Source organism: Chelonoidis abingdonii, chromosome 4, assembly GCF_003597395.2.
Source record: "Chelonoidis abingdonii isolate Lonesome George chromosome 4, CheloAbing_2.0, whole genome shotgun sequence".
NCBI classification, from domain to species: Eukaryota; Metazoa; Chordata; order Testudines; family Testudinidae; genus Chelonoidis; species Chelonoidis abingdonii.
The window spans coordinates 23,610,020-23,629,539 of NC_133772.1; the positions used below are offsets into that span (position 1 = coordinate 23,610,020).

Genomic DNA, 19,520 nt, shown 5'->3' on the forward strand with positions numbered 1-19,520 from the left:
TGCAGGGCTCCCAGAGAAAAAACAGCCATCCGCCTGCCATCAAAGGATTTTCTGTGCCAGCACCACCCGCCACAGCCTCCATGGGAACCCCAATCCAGACAGCCCCGAACCTGAGGGTGTTCACAACTGGGATCCGGATTCTGCAGCTCGGACCCATCCCTCGTACGAAGAAGCGGGGAAGAAGCTCCAAGAAGAGCAAATGAATTCACTGGAAGCAGCCTGGCCAGCTGATTCCCCGGGCAGGGAAGTGTTACACGGCCAGCCCTAGGAAGAGCAGTCAATAACACATCCTTCTGCATGGCTTACAGCTGTGGGGGGCTGGAGAGCTGCTCTTTCCCGTACAGGCTGTGGGCCGGGATTTTGGGAAGAACAGGAGGGGGTGGGATGTTCCTCCAAAGGCTTCATCTCCGCTATTGTGACATGCTTAAAACCCAGCTGGAGCATCCACAGGGACTGGGTGGGTAGCACGACTAGACTGGCTCCAGCCCAGTTTGAAGCATGCTTAAGCCCAGTTTTTAAAATCATCCGTGAGATCATGGGACACACAGACCTGGGGCTCGGGCCAGCGGCGGTGACACGGCAGGGGGCCATGCTAGTCACGTCTGACCAGTCCCATGCAGAAGGGGCCAAACTACCCAAGGCTGCCTGTCAGCCGAACACGGTGTGATCCTATTCAAACAGGATCCCGTATCGCGGTCCAAACCACTGGCTAGCCTTCCCAGACGGAGGGCACCGTGCCAATCTTTCCTAGCCACAGGGGCAGCCCCATCATAGGAGCTAGCCGTGAGCTCTGGTGTGCTCACTAGGGGCCTGATCCTGCCCCCATTTGAGTCACTGGCGAGACATTCACAGTCTTCAGTGTGAGAATGGGCGGAGGGGGCTCCTCGGTCCCCTTGCTGACCCATTAGAGGGCACCAGCAGGGTCCCCCAGCATGGACAGGGCAGGAGGCAGACAGCTGCTCATTCAGCCACTAAGAAGCACATTTCACATAGCTATTCAGGCGGCAGCCAGTGAAAAAACCCCAGGATAGGTGTGTTTAGGGGTAGTCCTAGTGATCAGTTTGCTTGTGCCTGGTGTTCCTATGATCTTCCAGAGCCTGAGTGTCCTGGAGGACTGTCAGGGCAGAGACTGGGTCCCGGTTGTGGCCAGATTTGTACAAGCACCGATGACCCCGCTTGGATCAGTGCTCTGGGGCCCCAGACACATTAACACAGCCCAGAGCAGAGGATATCAGCCAGTTCTCCAGCGTTCCAAGGGTTAATACGGATCCTATTGACTCTTTGACCTAACTAACCCCATACTACACTGACCACTCCACTGGCCGAGGGAGAGGTGACCCTTTTATCTTTGTCAGGGACTGAAGATGGGCTGGAAGCAAACCCCGCATTCCCAAGCCCCGCAGGGCCCAAATGTGGCAAACCACTCCCCACTGTGAGGCCTGAGCTCACTTCTAGCAGCCACTGATCCAGATAGATTAGTAGATACAGAGCTGCTAGATCTGGAGTCACTCTGACGACATGGAGCTGCTAGATCTGGAGTCACTCCACTGACAGCAGGCAGCTAAGAGACATTGCACCTTGAAGCACGTCGCCCAGCACAGGTTTGTCTTTAACCATCACCCCAGGGGAAGGATACAACATGGACACCACTGGGATTTCTAGAGCAGTTTTTGTATTTCAAACCGACTCCAGCCCCCTGCCCCAGCACATCTGTGTGGTGAACTCCAATTCAGCCCCACTACCCTCTGTTCAGCAGGTCTAGGTCTGAAGACCTCAGGACCAGGCATGGTTGGAGGGGATTCACTTTACAGAGGGAACAGATTCCTGGTTCCAGCAGTGATTCCGGTTCAACTCCAGCACTCCAGCATGTCTGAGGTGCTCCCTGGCCCAGTCTGCAGAGAACTGAGCTCACCTATCACAGCGCCACCCCTCACCCAAATGGCAGGGACCCCACAATAACCCAGCCCCACTGCCAGGATCCCAAAGCATTGTCCGGGAGAAAGCCCCCTGCTAGCTGGCATGCCACAAGGGGGACCCCATCTATCTGTGCCCATGATCACACAGTGGTTAGGAAAAGGACCCAGGAGTCCTGGTACCCAGCCCATCAGACCATGCTGTCTCCCTCCAATGGCTAAAGGGAGAACACTAGATTGAATCATTCCCAGAGAGCCCGGCACTCGTTTGTGGCCAAGTCTCCCGCTCCAGCGTGGAATCTCACATTCCCTCTGCAGCCGAGCAGAGCCCTGCTGGGGCAGCAGCTGAGGACGGAAGGGAGGGCAAGGCTGCTCTGACCTGTGACAGATACAGATGCGAGGGATAGTTTTCAGAGACTGGCTGGAATCACCTACTCTCCCCCTCGCTCCTGCCTGGCCCTGGGGACCTTTGGGACCAGATCCAGAGTCAAGATTGGCAAGCAGCTCCCATCTCCATAACAAGCTGAACCAACCCCCCAGGTCTGAACACTCCCAGCTCTGGGCTATTTGAATCCAGGGCCTGCTCAGCAGGGGGTGGCACATGCCTGAGCTGAGTGAAGTGGGGGATAGGTGCGATCCAGGCCCACCACCCCCTTGAAATGACCCCGTTGCCTCATCCCTCCCCTGGGAGCCCCCTATGCACACAGTCACCGATCCTGCATCCCCTCCTGGGAGTAGACCTTTCCCCCAGCTGGGACTGGTATGTCCCTCCGATCAGCCTGACAGTGATCGCCCCCTAGTGGCTGCACCCCGCCGCTTGCATTCCTAACACGCCAAGGGGGAACTCGGTATGCATAGCGCACCGGGAGCTCCCTCTGTCCTCGGCTCTGTCATCCAGCAGCAGCAGAGCCTCGGCTTGGTCCTGCAGCCCTGCCCTGCTGCTAGCAGTCCCAGGGAGTTCCCCAGCCCTGCTCACCCTAGGAAGGGCTAGCCACGTGGGGTCTGCAAGGGCAGGATCCCCAGGGACAGTCCCCTCCGGGCTGGGTCTGCTCCACCCACACAGGTTCCGGGGTGGCTGAAGAGGTGGTACTGTACTGTATGTGCCTCCTCAGCCACCCTGGAACCTGCACAGGGCATAATAAAGCAAAAACTTCACCGCCAAACCCAGCAACTGGGCATCCAGCAGCCGCAGCCTCCCCTAGCCTACGATACCTGCCGCCCATGGCTAAGCTCTTTCCTTCTGCCCAGGCTGAGCTGATATGGGAGCCACTGGAGAATTTGCTTCCCGGCTTGTTTTGTAAGGGAGCTGGAGGGCTTTGCAGAGAGGTGGCAGGACTAGACAGGCCAGCACCCCTTCCATTCCATCGTCTACATAGGTGCTGGAAGTAGGGGCGCTGCCGCAGCTCCTGGGTTAAAGTGGATCCCATCGTATGCAGGGTTTACAGTTTGGTTCAATGCTCTCAGCCTCCCCCCCACACACACACAGTTCCAGCCCCCCTGACCACCTGGTCTCCCCATCCCCACTCCCAGCCTAGTGGCCTTTGCTCCCCCAGCTCAATCTCAGCCCCCAGCCCAGGACCCTTAGACGTGCTGCACATCCGATTTGAGCGCAGGCATTTTTGGTCTCTCCCACGCACCCCTTTTCCACCCACTAGAGTTTTACTAATTTTAACATCAGCAAGAAACCCTCCCCTCCCAACACAGCGAGAGGAAAGGGCTTTGTCACAGAGCTCAGTGAGGCCAGGACTTCACCCAAGGAATGCACACACATCAAGGGAATGCACACACACACGGACCCTACAAACACACCATGCATCCACACAGGGAACGTGCACACACAACACGTGCTGGTGCATCCCCTATCTTCCCCGCCCCCAGCCGGAGATCCGCCTTTCCAGCATGCCAGCCCCACTATATCCCAAAATCCCCCACTGAAATCACCGGCTGAAGCTTGAGGGCCAGGGCACAGGTGCCTTCTGCATGGCTCCTATGGCCCAGAGGATTCGCGCACATGGATGTATGGTGTCAGAAGGGGAGCTGAGCTGAGCTCTTGGGAGAGTAGCCCCAAGTGGACCTGGGTCATAGGAGACAGATGCCCCCCGGCCCCTCATCCTCTTACCTCCGGGCTGTCCAACCCTCCTCCTCCCAGCTGGCGCCTATGCAAGCTTGGGCCTCCAGACCTCGCCGTCCTGCTGTGCCGGGGCAGCAGCAGGGGTATGGCAGGTGTGTGGCTCACAGGTACCCCAACAGCAAGGGACTGTCCCAATGCGGCTGCTGGGTCCCTGCCCGGCAGAACTCCCTCCGGAGCAATGGGCTGCTTGCCAGGGAAGCTGGGAAGGAGGCAGCAGGCTCAGCAGACCATGTGGAAAAGCCCATCTCCCAGGCTGTCAATCAGCTCTCAGCTGGAGTGAGGAAGGGCCACTCCAGACTGGGGCGGCAGCTGCCATTTCTCCCAAAGGCCCATCCGGCCCGTGATGGGGCGGGGAGCCGTACGCCCACAGGGCTTCCCTGCCACAGACGGGCCTGGATGAGCATGGCCTCCTTTCAGGTCAGTGGCTGAGTAGGTCAGCGAGGCCCCCGCAGGCCGGTTGAAGGAGTCTAGCCGGGGACAATGGAAAGGGCAAGAATTGGTGATGGGACGTGGGGGAGGCCCCTGTGCCTCAGCTCCAGCCCCTCTGGCACTGGGGTGCATCTGGATACAAACAGGACAACGCAGCAGAGATGCCTGTTCACATCCAGCTCAGGCCATAGAGAGTATCACGCTCTCAGTCTAGGCCTCCTGCGGATGTCCACCCACATTACATAGTCCCATGCTGCCGACCCCGACCCGTTATCCCAGCCTGGGGCTCCCCCGCTCCATCCTGACCTGCAGCCTCCTGCTATTCCCGCCAAGAGCTCTGCTGGAGTTAGGAGCCGAAGCACCTTTGAGGATCTAGACCTCAGAGACGGGAGGGGGAACAGGGAGCTTGCTGGGGGAAGGAGGGGGAGAGTCGGTCTGGGCCTGCCGGAGGTTGGGCAGCAATGCAGAGAGGCTGAGGGCAGGAGGGTGCTAACCATCGGAATGCTACAGATGCCGGCTCAGTTCCAGCCTAGGTCAGTGATCAAGTAAAGCCCTTCCCGTGACGCGTCAGCACAATGGTCTGTGTGCCACGAGTTGGTGGGTTCTCAGCCAAGTTACAAGGGGACCCCTGTCTCCATTGCAACCCCCACCATGCCGCGTTGGCAGCTTGGGCAGAGGGGCTGAGGATATGGTTTCCTCTAAGCTGTGTGTGCGCACACAGATCCTAAACCCCATGCACATGGCGAAACACCACATGCACATTTGTACAGAAGCACAACAATTTGTACAAAAGAAATTTTTTGTGCACACGGCCTGTCAAAAATTAGAGGGAACATTGGCTGAGGACCTGGGTTTGCCGTTGGTCCAGGAACACGCCCCCCGCGGGTCTGCATGGAGGCGCTGCAGCCAGGGAAGCTGGTTCTGCCCTTGACAAACCTAGATAAATAAATAGAGGACTCCAGGCACCACAGTGGCCCATGTGGCTGCACTGACTGGGGGCGGGGACTGGAACCCTGCACCCGGAGAGCAGGGTGGGACCCTAGGGGCAGGGGCACCCGAAGGAGGGCACAGAGAGACGAGCCAGCTCCCAAGAGAGGGACTGGGGATGCAGTACTGCATTGGCCAAGGGAATGGACCGGAAGGGGCCATTTCTAGTTTCTATAATGGAAGGACACCAAGCATTCAGCCTCCTGCTGAGGGACCACTGCCTCCATGGTGGAGGCTAATTACCCCACGGCCTGTGCCCCTTGCAGGGCCAGGCAGGCGGTTGGCTGGCGGGCAACGAGATTCTTTTGTTCTCCAAATACAGAGTGACTCGCTATTAGCACAGATCACCCCTGCACTCCTTCAAGACACTCCGCTGTGAGGCCAGGTAATTCCCAGGTACCTGGTGCTTTCACAGCGTCTCTGGCATGCTGGACTCTGCAGTCGGGGTTTCCCAGGTCACGCAGAAGAAGGGGAGGTGATTTCACTTCTCCAGCAGCTAGAGAGGGGTGGGGTGTCCTTGTAATCCTTCCCACAGCCAGGGGTGGGCAGGGGAATATCCCACCGTGCCCCAGCCAGCCCTGGAGACACCAGCAGCAGGAGCAGTCCTGGCCCGTTTTCTGGGGCTGTGCACGCCTTCCCGTGACCCTGGCAGCTGGCACCTCCCCCAGGAACAGCCAACTGAGGGCACTTAGAGCCAGTCACCAAAATCCATGCGTAGGCATGTGACCCCAAGCAGCTGCCCCATGGCCCATCGGAGCCAGGGTGACTCTGCCCCTCCATAAACCAGCCCCCCTCATGCACACCAGACACTAAGCACTGGGTTAGCCATCTGGGTACTTCTCTGGCCCCCCCTTACCACAGTATCTGAGCACCTCACAACCTTTACTGTATTTACCCCTGTGAGGCCAGGCAATGCAGTTATCCTTATTGTACTGAGGGGAAACTGAAGCACACAGAGGTTAAGTCACTTGCCCAAGGGAACCAGGAGTTGACTCCAGGGCTCCCGAGTCCCAGTCCAGTGCCCCTAACCACTAGCCCACCCCTTCTGACCCATACAGCACCTGAGGCTCTCAAAGCACTTTACAAAGCTCCCATCTCAGTCACGGAAACTGAGGCACCAAAAACAGAAAAGTCTTGCTCACTGTCCCACAGTCAGCCACAGGACCGGGAATAGATTTCAGCTCTCCTGTCCCTATGTGACCCCACCCCACTGCATGCCTGGTATGCAATCTTCATCCACATGTGGTGGGCCTGCTGGGATGCCCTGGGCAGCTATTCTCTCTGGCAATGAGCAGCTAGGCAGCACTGAATCCATGCCAGCCATGCACAGAGCAGCACCCCCAATTTACAGTAATTAGATTGCAATGGAGGCAGGTCTGCACGCAAAAGGCAATTAAGGGAGCATTAGCCTGGATTGTGAGCAAACACCTAGGTAATTAGGTTTGAGCACCAGCCACAGACACAACACACACCTCTTGAAGGGTGGGTAACCATGTAGTCAGGACAGATCCACAGCCCTGATATTAAACCACCTGCTGCAGGGCTTACGCCAACCCCTAACTATTTGGGATAAGACCTGGGGGCAGGTTGCTCCACCTCTGTCTGCTAGGTGGTTCTTACCCCTGCCTCTGAAGCAGCTGGTACTGGCTGCTGTCAGAGACAGGAGACTGGGTACCGGATTCCAGCTCCCATCCGGCCTGGCAGCGCCCATGTCCTAAGGATTTGTTTCCTCATTTCTGTGGCATCCCTCACCTTGGAAGGCCCCTGTGTTACAGGGATCACAACATAAAAGCACCAGAGGACCTTGGATGACCTCAAGTTAATCTTCATCCAAAGCCGGCCCTGAATCCGGAAGGCTGCTCACTAATCTCTCTGTGTGGTAACTACTGACTCACTGAACCAACCACTTCTCCATGGGAAAGTTATACCGGGTGTGTTCGGGGGGGACCTCATGGCCTCTCCTCCAAACCCCCCCTTCCGCTGACTCGGGGCAGCTCCTGCAGTCTCTGGCTCCCACTTCCCCCACCAAGCTGCTTTCACTTTCCGCCGAGGGACCCAAACACTAAACCCAAAACTGAGCTTGTTCCTTGTCTGTGAAGATGAGAAGCAGCCGGGCGCACTGGCCCAGGGCTAACATGAGGCCCCAGCAGTAAAAAGAGGCTGGCTCCTCATAGCCTTGCGCCAGGAGACTTCACCGTCCAGATCCAGCAGCAGGGACTTGCTCTCTTTGGGATGGCATCCCCACCTCCACATCCCCTCACTTCTAGCAGTGCCATGAGTGAGGCAGCCTCCAACACACCGTGACAACCTCATCATTCTCAGGGCCTCTCACTCCATTAGGGTTACTGTGTAGATGGGGCTTGTGGGATGGTCACGGCCTGGGGGGGCCTGTGAGCTCTTTAGGGCAGATTGCCTTTTGGTTCTGTGTCTGTACAGCACCCAGGGCCACGACAGGGGCTCCTAGGCACTACCGTAATACTGTACACCTAATACAGAACAACAAGCTGCCGGCCTGAATCCAGGGCAGCAATCAGGCCTGAAAATGGCCCCATTTTGCCATCTGTTTGACAGCTCATGCCAGATGACTGAATCAGTAACGTGCACATACTTCCTACAGGGCCCACGGTCCACCTCCCCAAAACCACCCCACGGGATGAGTGTAGGAGTGACCTGCCCTCTAGGTGGATGTCCCCATGCAGGGATGAGGACACAGGAGCTTGTCTGCTGTAGGAAAACGTGCTTTGGGGTGGTTATGTCCCCAGGGCAGCCCCCTATGCTAATATAAGACTAGGGTCTGGTGCACCAGTGCAGTAAGCAATGGCTCCAGTGCAACCACGCTCACGTAACTGCACTAGGACAGACTGCTGCCATCTAGACACAGCTTCACTGGCTGCATGGCGAAGAGTTTGTCTCAGAGCCATGCTGCAGAGTCCAGAGCAGAGGGGTGGTCTGGTGCTTCCTCCAAAGCTCCTAGAACTAGGCCGAACATTTTGGATGGAAACGTTTTCCCACCGGAAATGCACTTTTGTCGAAATCAAAACATTTTGCAGGACTTTATGAAACTGTCACCAAAAAAATGTCAAAGAGAATCGCCTAGAACACAGCATTTCAATTCACGTAGACTTTGCTAGGCTAGTAAAATATTCCCTTGAATATGCCCTTATGTTTGCGTACAGAATTTATCAAACACTACCTCTCATTTCATAGTCTACTATCATGTTTTGACTTTATTCAGCCCCGCCCCACCCCCTGTTTTGCCTTGCCGGAACGATACACCTCAGTGTTACCCGAATGAAACTGTTCGGCGTCCCCAAGCTGAAATATTCCAGAGTTTCTATCCTGCCGGGAATTTCTACTTCTCCAAATTGGACTGAAAACCAACGCAGAAACATCAGAATTTTCATGGAATGGAAATTTTCTCTTCCATACAGCTCTAAAAATTAGGATTCTTGCACCCAGCAGTGGCTGTTCCAAGCTCTGCTCTACTTTGATATTATTTGACACCATCATTCTACACCCTTTGCTCTGTTTCCTTTTCCCGAACAAGGAGGTAGGGCTTTTTTCCCTTTAAAACTGAAGGTGGAAGGACACTATGGCAGGAGGCGGTGCACATGGAAGCATCCCCAAGGCACTGCTGCGTTATCCCTACACAGCAGGTGGGGACTGTGTTTGTACAGCACCTAACGCAATGGGATCTCCGTGCTGAGCAAGGTCTGGGGGCACCATGTCATCCTCAACGAAAGGCCGTAAGGGAAACAGGGACAGTCGTTTATGGATCCTTCAGTTCAGTCCATAATTTTAAGCCTCAAATGCTGTTCAGGTTCAAATGGCACAGGTTCTAGCCCTGACGCCTCCCTGTGAGCTCAGGAAAAGGTTTACCCAGCCCCTTATTGGAACCGGGAAGATCTGCCACTGAAGGATCTTGACTGTCCAAGCCAACTCAAAGCCCCCCCTCTCCCGAGGCAACACCTCATGCCTCCTGCAGTCAAATGAGGTGCATACCCACAACACCTTTTGTAAGGGGAGCTGAGGAGCCGCTCTCAGACCTGCATGCCCCAGGCAGGAACTGGTTTCAGGCACGGAATATGCATCCTCGGCCACCTTATACCACAATCGTCACTTTGCAACAAGCCTGTGCCCCCTAGGTCCTTCCCAGCGGTCAATACAGTGCAGGTCACAGCCATGGGTAACACTGTGGCAAGTACACAGCTCCTCCCACTCCCAAAGCCCAGTCCCTGCCACCTGAGCTACAGGAGAATCTCCTTCAGCTGTTAGCAACACGGGGCCTATGACACACAGTGCAGCAGTTCTGATCCCATCCAGTAGAGGCCAGCACAACCCACATGAACCCATTCATTGAGCCTCATCTTCACTCCTGTCAGGCTGTGCTGTTTTGTTGTCAGCTCTGCCAAGCTAAGCAGCACTTAGCTGTGTTAGAGCTCGGATGGGGGAACCTGAACAGACTAGATCATTCAGAGGCAGGCACTCTCCCCATCTGACTCAGGACGGGGCGCAGTGGGGCTGCTGGAAGGACTGTCACTCAGATTAGACACTTGAGGCCTCATTTAGGGTCCCTAAAGCCTCCTGCAGTAGTGACCCCATTAGCACAGGGGCTGGGGCAAGGGTTATGTATAAGGCACCTGGAGCAAAAAGGGATGCTACTTGCATGGTAAGCATGATCACTAGGGCCCAGATTCCTAAGGAGTTAAGCTCCTAATTCCCGTTAAAATCAACTTGAGTTTGGAGCCTAAGCCCCTCTGAGAATCTGGGTGCAGGTAAGTCTGGTGTGCCCCCCATTGTAGCGCATGCTTTTAGAGCAGAGGGTGAGCAATGCATTGCGGGGGGAGCAAAGCTCACCTCTGCACTGCTCTCTGACAGGCAAACATGGGGAGCACTTTCCAGCAAAGGGAGCAGCTCGCTATGGAGCGATTGCAGCCGGCCAGGCCCATGCAATCGATAATAGACTAGCTCCCGCTAAGCGCCAGGTTCAGTGGCTGGAGGGTTCTTCAAAGTCTCAGAGCCAGAGAGTCACCATCTCCTGCTCCAATCCATCATATACAGCCCCACCCCGTCTCCACCAGCAAATGAAAAGAGGGACTGTCAAAGCAGCCAGCTCCGCCTGGGCTCCCCGAACACAGCGTTGTTTGTATCTGCCCTGACAACTGCTGGAGCACATGGAGCGGGAAGAGCACCAGCACCAACAGTCGGTGCCCAGCCCCGCCACTCCCCTCCCTGCTTGGTGGGAGGAACAAGACAGATGGACAGGGTGAGAGGCGAAAGGGGCGAGAGACAAGGAGTGCAGTGTCACTGGGGTGAGAACCAAGCTAGGGGGGCGTAAAGAGGAAGAGGGAGCGGGAGAAATTTGCAAGCTGCCCTGGGAGGTGCGGACAGATATCCTATCTATCTATCTCCTACAACCAGAAGGGACCTTGAAAGGTCATCAAGTCCAACCCCCTGTCTTCACTAGCAGGACCAAGTACTGATTGTGCCCCAGATCTCTAAGTGGCCCCCTCAAGGATTGAACTCACAACCCTGGGTGTAGCAGGCCAATGCTGAAACCACTGAGCTATCCCTCAAATAAGAGGGAGCGCCCCCTGCTTCCACTGCAGAACTGGAGATGTGCAGCAAATTTGCAGGATCAGGCCCTTTAAAGCCCATCCACACAGGTGGAATGTTAACCTGGTACATGCTAGTGGTGTGCAATATTCCCCTCCAGTGGCTGGTGCCCCAAAGGATAACGGCCTACTATACTCACCAGGGAACAGACTGACTCCTGTGCCTTGAGCTAAGGGTCACGCTGTGCTGCTAAGCCAGCCAAGGGACCTCCCAAAAACAGTTCAGAGCACACCCACTCCCCCAATGGGCAGGATAGCAGGGTGTATTTGAACAATGCACCCTCCACCCCCAGCACAGCCATCCTTAAAGGGCACTCACCCAGGTCAGCAGGAGTGCAGCTTAGCTTGCACAACAGCAGTGAGCAGAGTCCAGCAACAGTCGTTCTCGGGGGCTGTCCTGCCCCAGGCACAGGGCCCCCACTCACACACCAGGCACTGCGCCCCCAGTCCGTCTCTCCTCCACTATCCACACTGGGCACAGCTTCCCCGCTCTTCCCTGCTTTGGGTCATCCCCTGCTCTCTTCTGTGCAGGCCTGCCAACTGGGGGTCTGCCCCAGCCCTCCGCCTGCCTTGGGCTCAGCTCTCCAGCCAGGCCCCAGCTGCTGTGGGCTGCCTTCGTCGCAAGCCAACCCTGCACAGGTGTAGCTGGTGGCGCTAATGGCACAGAAATGATTGGCCCAAGGCCTCTGCTCTCCCCTCTCTCCCCCGCTACATTAACAGTCCAGGGAGCAGTGCCCCCAGCTGGCTGGCAAGCTCTGCAGTAATGAACCGGAAGGGGGAAAATACTCTAGGCTAAGGAAAGTGGCAGACATGACTCCAACACGGCGACTCTGATCAGGTTACTGATAACAGCGAAATGAGTGATTCCAGCGACAGCCTTTGCAGCCACAGTAGGGAGCTGCAGATGGCATGTGCTGGAGTCACACACTGCTGATGCCCCCACGTACCCTGCTGGAAGGGTATTGACTCAGAGCACATTGCACTGATACAGGCTTTCAGCCACAGACATCAGAGCCATTCCCAAGGGATGCCAACTACTACCAGCATTATGATACAGATGGGGAAACTGAGGCACATGGGCGTGACTTACCCAAGTTGGTCAACAGCAAAGCTGGGAATAGAACGCAGGACTCCAAATCCAGTGGCCCTGGGCTCCCTCCGCCCCCTGTTGGCATACCGCCCTGACTGCAGAGCGCCATGCAGCTGGACCCCTGCCCCCCAGCTAGCCAGGCGACCAGGGCCACTGGCACATACGGCTCAAGTGCATTTGGAGGTTCGCGGTTTCCCTGTTGCCGCCTGCCTCCTGCTCAGAAGCAAGGGCTGGGGACAGTCACCCAGTCGACATCCTCAGAGCCTCCCTGGCGTACCAGGCCCTTGAGTGGATTCACGCCCATGCCCCTACTCCATCGAGGGCAGCCTGCTGTACGGAGCTCCCTTGGCATCTGGACCCAGAAGTTGCTGTGTGGTCAGGTGGCCTGGGCTCAGCGCAGAAGCCAGGCTGCCAAATGCAGGCACCCTGTTAATACCAAGGAAGGAGGGGATGATTTACGGTGCTCCGAGGGGTCTAACCAGTGCAGCTGGGATGCAACAGAGAAAGGGAAGCTGTAGCTGCCTAGCAATCTGAGCTCTCCAGCACTGAGAGATACTTTCCCAGTAGGAGCCCCATCACTTGGGACACTTCAGCCTAGAGAGGGGTGAGACACTGGAGAATAAAGGAGAGGAAATGAGCTTGCACTAGGGGCAGATGGCTTAGGCCTGCTATTAGGGAAGCATGGCCTAGTGGATAGACACCCCCCCAGACTGCAATTCAGGAGACCTAGGTTCTACTCCTGGCTCTGCTGGAGACCTTGGACAAGTCTCTGTACCTCAGTTTCCCCCTCTGTGAAGCAGAGATGATGCTCCTAATTCGCTTTGGGACAAACAGCACTAGATATTGGGATCATCCAATGGCGGCAGGAGCTGAGCACCTAGCCGCCCCAGGTCTGTCCCACCACACTATGGACAGAATACTCTCCCTTGGTCTGTCTCCGAATGCTCCCTTGGGGGCAGGCCTCAAATCCAAGGTGAGGCACCAAATGCCCTTCACTAGCAGCTCTTCTGTGCTGGCATCGTAACACGACTGTGTCCGAGGCACGACGCAGCTCGGGGGGGAGGGGGTCAGGTCCTGTGCCTCTAGTGTTAACATCCTGATTCAGCCCTCTTTAACCCAGGCAACCCTCCATCCCATCTGAGCTGCTGCAGCAGCTTGGAGAGGTGACAACTTCATGTCTTCCTCTGGCAGCTGGAACCACAGGACATCTCAGCCACCAGGGCACGGCAGTAGCCTCCCTGGCCATCAATAGCTGTGGCTGGGTTTAAGCTCTGGCTAAATCCAGGGTCGGCAACCTCTGGCACGGCTCGCCAGGGTAAGCACCCTGGCAGGCCAGGCCAGTTTGTTTACCTGCCATGTCGGCAGGTTCGGCCGATCGCAGCTCCCACGGGCTGCGGTTCACCATCCCAGGCCACAGGGGGTGGCGGGAAGCGGGGTGAGCCAAGGGATGTGCTGGCCGCGGCTTCCCGCCAGCCCCATTGGCCTGGGACGGTGAACCACAGCCAGTGGGACCGCGACTGGCCGAACCTGCTGATGCAGCAGGTAAACAAACTGGCTCGGCCCGCCAGAGTGCTTACCCTGGCGAGCCGTGCGCCAGAGGTTGCCGACCCCTGGGCTAATCCTTCGCTTTGATGTCCCTAAACACAGAAGCGTTGTTTTAAGCCCCTAGCAGCAAGTACTGCGCTGAGTCCTTGACGGATGCATATGATGTTCTGCAGGGACGCAGGGTAGCCAGCGGTAGGGATAGGAAGGGTGAGATCTGGACCATGTGTACAGAACAGACATTCCTCTCGGATTTAACATTCCTCCCTCCGCCCCCAAACACACAAACTCCCCTGCTCCCATCCTTCCCCTCGACCTCAGAACAACTCCAGTGAGGGAAGGCCACTGTCTGCCTCATCACGCGTCTGTGGTTTGGAATGGCTCAGTGCGAGCGGGGCCGCTTCGCTCAGCCAGCCGGCGGCGGGGGAACAAGCTGAACTCTATGGAAAGAAGGATTTGCGGCAGAGAGAGGCTGCATTGCTGAGCCGCGAGTTTGCCGGTAATTAATTGGTGGGGGCATGGGGAGATCGGTGCAGACACAACGAAGGCCAGTGGGAGGGTGGGGAGCAGACACCCGACACCTAGCGGTTAGAGAGCAGCAAATGCATGGGGCCCCTGGAGAGCTCTCAGCAAACCCTTGGGGAACGGCATCTGACCCCAGAGAGCAGGGCTGTGCTGGGACACAGGGGTCACTCTGGCACGCAGAAGACGTGTTGCCATGGTATTTGGTGGGTGAAAGTCTTCAGTGTCATATTAATCCTGGGGGTAGCCGTGGGGCATAAGAGGGGCCCTTTTTGCACAGTGGGGAACTGTCACCCCGTGCACTCCTTAGTCAGTGTAGCCTGGGCAGGGTGCAGTGATGTTATATACTCTCAAAGGCAATGAGGGAAGCTTTCTGGGTGGCTGAATCTTTCCCATACAGAATCCTACTTCAGCGGGGGTAGGAGCCGTAGCAGGAAATCCAGTCTCACCCTGCACGCTCAGCTAGCGGGAGCCAGCCAGATGGCACAACAGCCCATTCGCTGGCATTTACGGAACTGGCACAGTCGCTTCGCCGCGATTTGTGGATGCCTCCCTATCCTCAAGCAGTCCAATGAAAAGACAACAACCATCCCTAGCTCTCATCCAGTCCTTTTCATCACCACCTGTCCTGTCTTGATCCTCACAGGCCCTGGGAGGCAGGGCAGGGCTACTATCCATATTGGACAGATGGGAAACTGAGGCACAGAGTGATTAAGTGACTCTCCCAAGGTCACATGGGAAGGCTGCAGAGCATGGAATTCAATGCAGGTCTCCCAAGTCATCGGTTAGGGCCCTAACCACCAGACCATCCTCCTGAACCCTGAAACAATCACAAACCTGAGCCCAAATGATTTATGGCAAGAGTTTTCCTTGATATTTATTAGTCCCAGCAGACCTGGCTTCTATTCCCAGCTCTGCCACCAGCCTGCTGCGGGACCTTGTCAAGTCATTCCCCCTCCCTGTGCCTCATTTTCCCCATCTGTAAAATGGGGATAATGATTCTGCCCTCCTCTGTGAAGCACTTTGAGAGCTACTGATGCAAGTGTTAAGGAAGAGCTAGGGGTTATTATACTCCACCTAGACCCAAGCTTTCAGCCGTCCAGACAGGAAACAGAAATGATCCCAGTGTGACTGAGGGGACCAATCTGACAACAGGAACAAGGACATTCTAAACCCTTGGTGAAGAACCCATAGGGCGGAAATTTGCCGCAACTATTCAGCCTAATCTTTGACAAACAGAACTGGCAGAAAATCCAATCAATTCACAACTGCTTCCCTGCCCAGAAGGGAGACCAGCTTCATAGTGACTACAGAACAGCTCCTCCTCCTGCACAATGCCTGTCCATTTTTAAAGAAAACAACAAATATTTGACGTGCCTAGACGTGTATGCACAGCACCTATCACAATGGGGCTTGAGTCTATAGCTGGGGCTCCTTGGTGCTACCATAATACACCTAATGAATAATGTCTAGTGCCCATCGCAAAGGGGTCTTGGTCCAGGACAAACCTGGATAAATGGTCTCCTTTGAAAATCCACAATCGATACGTAATTGAGATCTGGCTTGAGGAGCATGTGCCAGCATTCGAACAGGTGTGATACGACCACTGCAGGCTGAGCTCACTTCTACTGCCCGGGGTAAAGGAGAATTTCCATTTGTGATGCAATCTTCTGCACTGACTACAAGGTAACCTGCAAAAGCAGGTGGTGGGGAACAAGTCTGTCCCCCCTTTGGCTTCTTTATGATTACTCAGAAATTCAGGGCTTGTCTATCCTGGAGGGCTCTCTGCTGACTGGTGTGCATGAGAGTGATAGACAGACAGATGAAGGGTGCTGGAGCCAAACAGATCCCACCACCCCATGACTGCCAGTGCACCTCAAACCCAAAGTCCTGCCCCCATTGCCCCACAGCTCTGCTCATGCCCCTCTATCCTAACCCACAACCCCCTGCTATTCCAGTCCAGGGCCACATCAAATCAACTAAAGACACTTCCCATGCACTCGGCAGGATAGGAGTCCAATGGCCAGTTCAGCACAGGGCATGGGTTGGCTTCCTAGTAATCTACCAGTCTCTGACTCATTCCAACAGGAGATTTGCATAGTCAGGTCAGATGCATCCAAACAGCCATTTCCATGGTAGTGAAACTTCCCCTATGCAGGCAGCGTTAAAACATCTCGGTAGATTCCTCCCTGGGCCTGTGCATGAGGGAGAGAGCAGACCTTGCCTTCAGATAGCAGGGCCTGTGCTCAGCCCCTCTAGCTCCCATCCGATCGCCAGGAGCAAGCCCAAGAGGTCGTTCAGACATAGGACATGTATGTCACTGAGTGCAGACTCCATGTCACCGTAGCTACCAGCGATGGCCAGCACAGCCGCACAGGCCGCTTGGAGATACTTTCTGGCATACACAATCAGCCTGTGGAACTCCCTGCCATTAGACCAGATTCAGGCACAAAGCTTCTCTCCATTAGCTCTAGAAATGGACTATAATCATACACGTTTGTCTGTAACAATGGGGCTGAGTGGATGTGAACCCCCCTTTCCCATTACCGTTTATAGGAGAAGAAAAATCTCAGCCTAAGAGCCCATGGGACGAGTCCTGCCCCCGCCCCCAAGTCAACGAGCTGCACAGGCCATAGGCAGAGGGAGACTCTAGCACCAGGCTTTGGGATCGGGGGGTGAGAGGCTGGATGCTGTGGGGACTGGCAGGGGATGCTGTTGCTCTGGCCCTTACATACAACTAGGGGCCCAACCTGGCATAGTGCTTGGCATCCAGCACCCCCCAGCAGGCACCAGGGTGGAGGCAACCAGGATCTGGAGGCGGGGTGGCATCTAGTGGTCAGAGCAGGGCACTAGGCTCAGTCCCTTCCCTGGTACTGTGAGCCCTGTGGTTGCCTTCGCCGTCAGGCAGTAGCAGTCCCTCCTCCCAGACCAGGAAGCCCTCAGCTAGAAGGTGCTCAAGAGACGCAGGGCATTACAACACACCCACAGCACCTAGGACATGGTAACTCTCAAGCCCGGGGTCTACTCCAGGGAGAGCAGGACTATCATCCAAGACCAAGGGACTGTCCTGAGATCCCAGTGAGTGGGTCCCCCGGGTCAGGTCTTGGATGAGGGCCTCACTGTGCCGGGCGCCACACAGACCCAGAACAGAACCCGGGTCTCCTAAGCCTGGGTGCAGTGACCTAGCCATGGGACCATCCTGTCACTCATCTGAACAACAGCTTAACCCACAAACAACCCAGCCCAAAGTCCAAGTCCTGCAGCACCCCCATGGCTCCTGTTCCATTTCCCATCACAACTCCCAGGGACTCCCGGATTCTGTTCTTGACTCTGCCACCTACTCATCACTTTGGGCAAGTCACATTCCCCCCTCTGTGCCTCAGTTTCCTCCCACCTTAAATAGGGGGATGAGAACAACAATGACACATACCCACCCCACATTTCTTTGTCAGAGCAGTGTCTGAGGTGCTGAGTGCCAGTGACTTCAGAGGTTGCTTTGGGTACCCAGCACATCCCAGGGTTGCACCTGTACCGCAGGAGTCTGAACAGCCTGGGACCAGCCTCTCCTCCCAAGGATCAGACTCTCAGGTGTTGGCTGGCAGCACATGGCCACTGCCATGCTCCCTGCCCAGCCGCAGCCCACCTCTGCCCATCAGTCCAATCCACATTGCCTCCTCTGCACATGGGTTCCTGTCTCCCAGGGCATGCCCCTTTCTCTGCTGGGGCTGTCAGCCTGACATTTCCCCTCTTTACACCTGTATCCGTGCCAACACCCAACACTGGGCCCCGCCTTCTCTCGAGGTATGCCACAGCCATACATGCCTGCAGACCCCCTGCAGTTGCAGTCCATCTCCATCCATGGCATGTCAATATCAGACTGCGCTGGTGGGGCGGGGATGAAAGCTCCTTACCTAGCTCCCAGCACCAGATCATGCTGATGTCTGTGTCTCATGTAGCAACAAGCATGCTATGGCAGCTCAGGAAATCCAGGGGTGCACACGGGCCTGCCAATTCCTGAGGGTTCTCCTTCCTCTGTCCCCACTACTCTGGCAGGGGGCATGTCATCAGGTGCTACACAATCTCAGGGTTGGAAGGGACCTCTGGAGGTCTAGTCAAAGCAGGACCAGTCCCCAGAGAGATTTTTGCCACTGGTTCCCTAAATGCCCCCCTCAAGGACTGAACTCATAACCTTGGAGTTAGCAGGCCAATACTCAATGCGAAAGCTCATTCCCCCCAATGAGAATGAAAGAGCTTTCAGGTGCAGGCTAGAACAACTCCACCCTGTCAGCCTCCCCTTAGCAGGATGGCGGGTGGCCAAGTTACCAAACTTCCCGATGGGGCTGAGGCGGAGAGAACAGCCACGCCCCATCCGTGCCTCTCGGCTCCTTCCCCACGTGCCCACATCTGGCTCTGCTAGGGAAGACTAAACATAGCAGATCATGATTAGCAGGTTGCTTGGCTGAAAACAAGAGAACCTGGTGCACAAGCAGGCGCAGGCCGGGGAAAGAGAGGGTGTGCAGACAGATCAGGACTTTGTGTCTGGGGAGCCCAGGATAGCAGAGGGACTGCGGGTAAGTACTGGGAGGCATTGACCGAGCACAGGTGAATGGTGGCTGTTGTTCTGAGGAGATTTCCAGGGGTACTACAGGCCAGGATCTAGGTGCACAGTCAGGGCACTGGGAAGGAACCTGCTCAGCTAGCCCGGCTCTCAGAGGCGTATCAGACATCAAACTTCACTCAATTAAAGGGAAAACCCAGGGATTCAGGGCAGGGACAGCCAAGTGCAGACCTCATCCTGCCTGTTCACAGGGTTACCCCCCACCATCTAATGAGGAGCCATTTGGTTACACTGCAGCTGCCGCCTCCGACTTGTTGAGACCGTAACTGCAGTGGGACCTGGGCCAAGCAAAGCAGCTCTGGAGATGGGAGAGCAGGAAGACTGCGCTGCCAGAGGGCAGCCTTCAATCACTGTGCTTACAGGGCCCCCAGCCGGTGTGAACTGGCAGAGTCACAACCCCCAAGCAGCTGAGTCACCCCAGCTGGGGATCTTTTGGCATGTGCTCAGGGCAGGAGCAGCCCAACCCAGAGCACAGGGCGGGTATGGAGTTAAATCAGAACCCAGCATGGGACCTTTATCTTCTACTAATGAGGCCCCAGAGGCATTTCAGCTCATCATGTTCCCAAGGAGCCACAAGGCTGACCCACGTGTAGCTCTGTCCAGGGACAGTTTGGCACTGCTTAACCTCACACCTCAAGAGTGTCCTTATCCCCACGTCCAAGTGGGGGAAACT

The 19,520-nt window shown here is 56.0% G+C and overlaps 1 protein-coding gene across 6 annotated transcripts in view; it reads right to left on the minus strand.

The window, feature by feature from the left end:
- NAV1 (neuron navigator 1) overlaps positions 1-19,520 on the minus strand; it is a 321,220-nt gene that overhangs the window by 36,995 nt on the left and 264,705 nt on the right. The window lies entirely within an intron of this gene.